Genomic DNA, 7,098 nt, shown 5'->3' on the forward strand with positions numbered 1-7,098 from the left:
TCCTATAGGAAAAAAACAACTCTAAAAAAATTTTTAAAAAAATAGAATGAGACATGGTGTAAGAAAATAAAATCGGTGGTCAACTGAGGACGGCAGGAAAGGAAGTGGGGTGGAGCGGACAGGAGCGGGCTCTGAGGAGGTGACTCAGACAAGCAGTCGATGACCATACAGGGGGAGTCGTGAGTGCAAAGGCCCGGTGGTGGGCACACTCCATGTCGTATTGGTGGTATCTGTCGTGACTGTCGTGTTGTCACACGTGGCTGTGCCCTCAAAGTCTGCCTCCTGCCCACCCCTGGGTACACGCCCACTGAACTGAGTGCCGATCGTAATGAGATGAGATCTCAGAGGAGGGATGCTCGAGAGGGCCGGGGTGGCGGCAGAGCAGGGAGGAAGGGGGAGTATGTGCTGAGAGGAGGCAGCGTCCCCCAGGAAGGGGATTTGCTTGAAGAGCCTGAGATCACCGGGACCTTCTAACCCTGCCCGGGCCAGAGCTGGCTTTGGGGAAGGCCAGGCGGGGAGGCCTGGGCACGGTGCAGATGACCTCAGCGCTGGCGGACAAGGTGGCCCCAGCAGGGCGGGCAGGTTGTCAGCTTGAGAGCGTGTGCTCTCCACGCAAGACGTACGGCCCTGGGCAGGAGTCCAGCCGTGTGAGTCATGACCAGATGTACATCTTGTCAGGGAGGACTATGGCCACGGAGAGGCTGGCCACCGTTTCTGGGAAACGTCCTGAGGGTGGGGCAGGGTCTCCCTCAAGAGGATGTGCTGGGGAGGGCCGACGAGCCTCTGGCTGTGCCTCCCAGGTCCGTGGCCGAGCCTTCTGGGGCCCCTGGGCAGGGTGAGGTGCCTCTGGTGGCTCTTTCTCCCTTTTCTCAGTGTGTCTGGACCCCCTGGCCTTCTGTGGAGGCCCACAGACCCATGAGGAGTGTGAGTGGGCAAAGGGCTGCCCTAGGATCTGAGAACCTGAGTCTTCAGGCCACCGAATTGGATTCACATCCAAGGGCTGCCACAGCGCAGTCCCCCTGGCCTCAGTGGCCTGCTGCAGAGTGACGGGTAAACCAGTAGCTCTCCAAGTTCCCATAGGCTCAAACACTCGGGCACCTCTGCACTTCCCTCCTATGGTCAGAGAAACCGAGGCCCAAGGGCAGGACACACCCAGAGCCACCCCTGCAGGAGGAGGGCCTGGAGCACCTGCTCTGGCCAGATCTGCATCCTTCCACCTTGTGCCCATGCCCTACCTTCTGATCCCTGGGACCCCCTACCCGCCTGCCTGTGCTCCTCATTGCCAGACATGGAGGTTCAAGCACCCTAAGAATGACATTCCCACCTGGGGGTTAGCAGTCCCCATGGGAACTCCCAGGGGCGTTGGCCACCAGGTGCACGCTCTGGCTTTAAGCAGACAAGGCCTCCGCCAGGCCCTTCCTGCTTGAATTCTGTACAGCCTCCAATCTCTCTGAAGTAGCACCTCCTGGGGCAGCTTCCAGACCACTCCACGCAGTCCTCTCGGCAAGCTCTTGCCATCATGCCACTTTATAAACCTGCTGTGGGCGTCTTTGCTTACTTTCATTATGATCATTTGTGCAGGCATCGTAGCTCCTCTACAGCATTGCCAACTCATTAAAAGCAGCAACCAAATTGCCCCCATTTTTCTCACACCCGCCACCAGCCTCCCCTTCCCCACCTGACACAGTGATGGAATTCTAAGTGTTGGGCAGAATGGAGTTTTCTTTATTCTATGCAACAGCCTAGCCTTTTAGAATGAATGCTTGAGTATAGGAGAGCATTCACTCTGGGATCAGCCCTCTAGCCCTAGCCACTCCCTATAGCCGAATGGTTAAGAGAGCCAGATCCCACATGGCTGACCTCAGTTCAAATCCTGGCCCTGACAACTTGAAGAAAACACTCCAGGCATGTGTGTGCATGCTCTGAATCTCAACAGGAAGGAAAAACGGGAAGAAGGGATTGCAGCATGACCACACCCCACTAAGGGTGCTTTCTCCTTTCGCATCTCCCTCCTGTGAGCACATGCACCCTCTGGCAATGGGGGGGGATCATTCCAGAGCTGGTCTGGACTGAGTCTCAGCGCCCCCTTCCACTGCCAGCACCCCCCCCCATACTCAGTGGCGCTTTGGGCAAGTGACGTGACACCTGGGTGCCCTGCCTTCCCCTTGTACGGGAGGGATAATCATAGCACAGACCCCACAGGGTGGCTGTGAGGATTCAATGAGGCCTGCTTGTAAAGTATTCGATCTAGTGGTCGGTGTGGACTTGGCGCCACAGGGGAAGTTGTTACGTTTTGATGATCCTGTATGCACCGTTTTATTTGGTGTTTCAAAGCAGAATTGTTACCACCTCTCAGCCTTTAGCTAGTTGCCAGATTCTCTACAGTTCTTGCATCCTCCCTAGGCCCCGTAGGCCCCAGCCCTCCCTGGCGCACTGCCTGCTGGGTGCCATGTGCCCCCAGCTACAGTCTGCCAGGAGGCAGGGAAGGACGGAGCCCCAGTCTCTGGCTTGACTGCTCACCAGTTCGGGGCTAACAGCTGCAATGAATGCTCTTACTCAATTCATGTGACTCGACAGATTTGGAATGTGTCAGGGAGAGAGTTTTTCCAGCAATGAGTCAGTACATTTATGCTCTCACACACACACCAAAAAGAAAAGAGTTTGGTGAGAATCATTTATGAGTACAAGGGAACACCTCTGAAAATTATATTTTGACCCTGAAGATAAGTAATACTTGAGACATTTAATAAAAGGTTCAAAACAAGATATAACTGGGAGAAAACTCAGCCAGCTGCCTTTGGTATTCTCAGCCGCCACGTTGTCTAGGAAGATCCGATTTACATGGGTTTATTTAGCACCTCCTGGATATCCAGATTTGTGCTAAATGTGGCCAGGAAATGAGGGATGTGTAAAAGAGAAGTGGAACCGGCATTTATTGAGCACCTATGACGTACCAGATAGTCGTGAGGGGGAACGTATCCCAAGTTCAAGAGACAGTGTGGGGAGACGGAACAATTGTGGGTGGGCGGGTCTGGGTTCAAAGCCCGGCACCTCTCCTTCCTAGTCTGTCTAATCTCTGTCCTATTCCACTTTTGAGATCACAAAACCAAGGCTCAGAAAAACAAACTGTTTTGTTTAGGAAACAGGTAAACACTGGCTTCTACACTGGGCCTGTCAGTCTCCCACCAAGAACAGCACAGACCACCTCCTTGTGCTGAAGAAATTACAGGAGGACCGGCCCTGCAGCAAGACAGAGGGAGCTAGACCCCACATGGCCAACTGCAGTTTGCAGCCTAGCCTGGCTGGAATACATTCCAGACGCATGTGCGTGCGGGGCTCACCCCCAAATCCTGACAGGATGGAGAAATGGCGGGGGAAGGACGTGTTATGTCCACACCCCACTGGGCAATGCTGTCTTTCTCTGTGTGGTGAGTGCAATGAAAGAGAGAGAGGGGGGAAAGAAAAGAAAAGAAAAAAAAGAAAAGAAAGAAAAGAAAAAAGAAGGAAGGGAAGGAAGGAAGGGAGAGGAAGAGAGATAGAAAAGAAAGAAGAAAGAATGAGAGAAAGAAAAGAGAAGAGAATCGAAAGAAAGAGAAAGGAAGGAAGAAAGGAAGGAAGGAAGGAAGGAAGGAAGGGAGGGAGGAAGGAAGGGAGGGAGGGAGGGAAGGGAGGAAGGGAGGAAGGAAGGGAGGAAGGGAGGAAGGAAGGGAGGGAGGGAGGGAAGGAAGGGAGGAGGGAGGAAGGAAGGGAGGGAGGGAGGGAAGGAAGGGAGGAAGGAAGGGAGGAAGGAAGGAAGGGAGGGAGAGAGGGAGGAAGGGAGGAAGGGAGGAAGGAAAAGGCAGGGAGGAGGAAGAAGGAAGAAAAAGGAAGGGAGAAGGGAAAAGACGCCACAGGGACAGGGGTGCAGTAGGAAAACACCATACCCTGCCAGGCTGACCCACATGGGAAAGTTCTGGGTTCATGTTCAAAGACCTCCCTGAGGATGCCAGGCCCAGAGATGCTTCTGATTTAAGGCGGGCTGAAGCAGGGGGCAGACTGCAGTGTTGAGACCCTGTTGGGGGTGCTTCTCTCTTAACTCTTGGAGGAAATAAATAAATAATACAAAGACACTGCGGTTACATATGTCCCTGGGTGACCACATCCGAGAGGGAGCGGACGTGCCCGTTCCTGGAGGTGATGTCTGCACGTCTGCCATGCCTACCTACTGAGGCTTTCTTGGGGACCAGTATCTTCAGCCACCTTCTGTCACTTGCCTTTGGTTCCCGCCTGGTGGGCATCGTGGAGACCCTGGGTCTCATCCAGGTAGATCCTCTCTGTGCTGCTGTTTAGCTTAAAGAAAGGAACCCCTGCCTGCCCAGAGCGTTTGGGGCTCGTGTTCCAAGCTCACTTGGGTCTCTTTGAGAGGGTTCATTTTCACAGATCCCCGATCTCCAGGGAGCTGTGTCTTTCTCTCAGAAACAAGAGCTGTAATCCAAGGTGTAGTCATCACCCTCCCATCTGCCAGCAGCCACGCTGGAGCCAGGGCTCCCCAAGGCCTGACAGGAGGAGGTGCAGGCCAGATGCCCGGGGAATTTTTCTCCGCACGAATCAGATTGCCCTGTGGTTGCCCTGGGTACAGGCTGAAGGTGCATCTCGGATTGCTGGGGACTGCAGAGGGCCCAGGGGTGAACAGGACTCATCTCGCCATCCAACAAGCACAGGGCCAGCAGGTGGCGCACAGGTTTGGGTGGCTGAATCCCACATGGCCGACTGCACAATTCGAGTCCTGGACCCAGAGGCTTGAAAAACAAAACATGCTGAGTGTGTGTGCATGTGTGCCCCAAATCCCAAGAGGAGAATGGAGGAGAGGCGGCTACAGTGGACCTATCCTCTCTGGGGATGATTTCTCTCTCCCTCTCCCTCTCTCTCTCTTTCTCTCTGGCAAAAGCACACCCTATAGCAAAAAAAAACAAGGACTGTTCAGGGCCACCATGTGCCCAGACCTGCAGACACAGGGTCTGCCTCCACGGTGGCTTTCCATTGTCTGTGGTGGAGCGGTGGAGAGATCACTTCTAGGAAGACCTCGGTTTCCTGGAAGATCTGGTCCTGCCCTTTCCCTAGCATGCAGACTTAGCCACTCTGGCTTCTAGGCTCTGGTGTCCACCAGGGCCTGTGTACTCCCTTCCCACTTACCCAGCAATTCCTCTCCCTGCCTGGTTGCCGCCCCGGGCGATCGGGCCCACATCTGTCAGCCACGTCCTCGTGTGGCTCCCGGCCACCCCGCGCCACTGTGCTGTGCTTCCCTCGGCACAGCCATGGCACTGAAGCCTGTGTCTCTAACCCCTGGGTAAGGCCACGGCCTGCCTTATCTCCCCACGCCTGGCTCTGAGTCAGCGCCTCCTAAGAACTTGCTGGAAGAGCGAAGACACTGCAGGGAGCAAAATAAACACTGCCCTGCCCAGTGCTGGACGCATCTGCCCACAACGTCGCTTGCACTTGACAATTCTGAGATAGAATCACTTTGAAACAAATCACAATCAAGCCTAGAGGAGACTTCAGTATTCTCATATGTTCAAGAAGTCAAGAGCCTGTCAGTGGCCTGGAGGTTAAGTGGGATCACACGTGGCCAGTTGCGTGGTTCAAATCCCAGATTTGTGACTTAGAAAACACGCCGGGCACCTGTGCTTGTGCGCCCAAGCTCCCAAGGAGAGACTGGAGGAGAAGGGATTGCAGCACGGCCATATCTCTAGTGGGAGCTCTCTCTCTCTCTCTCTCTCTCTCTCTTTCTGATGAACACATTCTCCTTACAGCAAAAATTACAAAAATAAAGACAGAAGTTGAGCTGCACCCACACACTGCGGTGGACCTGAACTCCACCTCCTCTGCACACTGAGGGCATCCTAACTGAAGGGTAGGCTGGGGCTGGTGGGCGGGATGGTTCAACCTCAGTCATAGAGTCCAAGGTGAAGAGCAGTGTGGGGGAAATGGCAAGACGCTCCGGCAGGCCTGAGGCCAAACCCCAGTGCTAGGCTGCGCTCTGACTCAGGGCAGCTTGCTCCATCTCTCTGGGGTTCAGGGGTGCCGTCTGAAGACGACTCACTGGCCAACCCTGTGCTTTGTTACTAAGCTGCATGACTTGTGAGTGATCTACTGCAACCTCCTTATTCCCAACACCGTGGGTGACGGGGCAGTGTTGTAGTCAAGGATAAACAGGGAGAACAGGAAATTCAGTGAGGCTCCCCAGCTCCAAAAGCAACCCCTGTGCAACCCCAGCCAAGTGACTCTGCTGCGCTGTGCTCAGTTGCGACCCCTTGGGTGAAGGTAACGGCAGGTATTGTCGATGATAAGAGCAGCGGACACACCTGCTTACCCAGTCCCGAGCCCTGCGCCCTGCGCATGTACTGCCCCCCTCAATCCTGCAGGGTGAGGCAGTGTTAATTAGGGGAAGAGGAGGGGACAGCACTGGAAGCAGAGGACTAGCACAGTGTAGCCACGTGGCAGATGGCAGCATGGTGGGCTTAGGCAACTGAGAAGCAGCCAGTGAGCTGGGAACACCATGGTGGTGGGGGGGGTGCAGGTGCTGGACTCTGCAGGGCCACAGGGCCACGAATGAAGACTGTGGTCTTTATCCTGAGACAAGTGAGGAGTCTATTAGCGGCTTTCCCATACCACCCCTTTTTTTGTTTGCTGTTTTGTTTTGGTTTTGTTTTTGCTGTAGGGCATGTGCCCTATAGCAGAGAGAGAGAGAGGCAGACTGAGAGAGAGAAAGGGAAAAGGCACAATCACCCCCAGGGGGAGGGCCACATCATAATCCCCTCTCCTCCATTCTCCTCTCAGGACTTTGGGCGCACACGCACATGTACTCGGTGTGACTTTTTTAAGCAGCCAGGTCCAGGATTTGAACTGTGAAGTCAGCCATATGGGATTCAGCGCTTAACCTCTATCCTACCAGCTCTGTACCACCCTTTTGTCCATGCTAGGGGCACTTACCCACCGCTCTCCTCCTAGCCAGACCCCAGTAGGCCACAGAGTGGTCCTGGTACCCTGTGACAAAGCACGTGTGCATATGGTAGGCTTAGGGGACTGAGAAGGAGCCAGTAAGCCGGGAATGCAGTAGAC

The 7,098-nt window shown here is 54.6% G+C and overlaps 1 protein-coding gene across 1 annotated transcript in view; it reads left to right on the plus strand.

The window, feature by feature from the left end:
* The first annotated feature begins 3,043 nt into the window (after positions 1–3,043).
* Positions 3,044–7,098, plus strand: part of ZHX2 (zinc fingers and homeoboxes 2) — a 99,113-nt gene continuing 95,058 nt past the window's right edge. The window contains exon 1 of the mRNA XM_014591229.2: positions 3,044–3,428. The gene's annotated coding sequence lies outside the window, so the exon portion shown is untranslated. The remainder of the gene's footprint in view (positions 3,429–7,098) is intronic.

Source organism: Tupaia chinensis, unplaced genomic scaffold, assembly GCF_000334495.1.
Source record: "Tupaia chinensis unplaced genomic scaffold, TupChi_1.0 Scaffold000545_1, whole genome shotgun sequence".
NCBI lineage: Eukaryota > Metazoa > Chordata > Mammalia > Scandentia > Tupaiidae > Tupaia > Tupaia belangeri.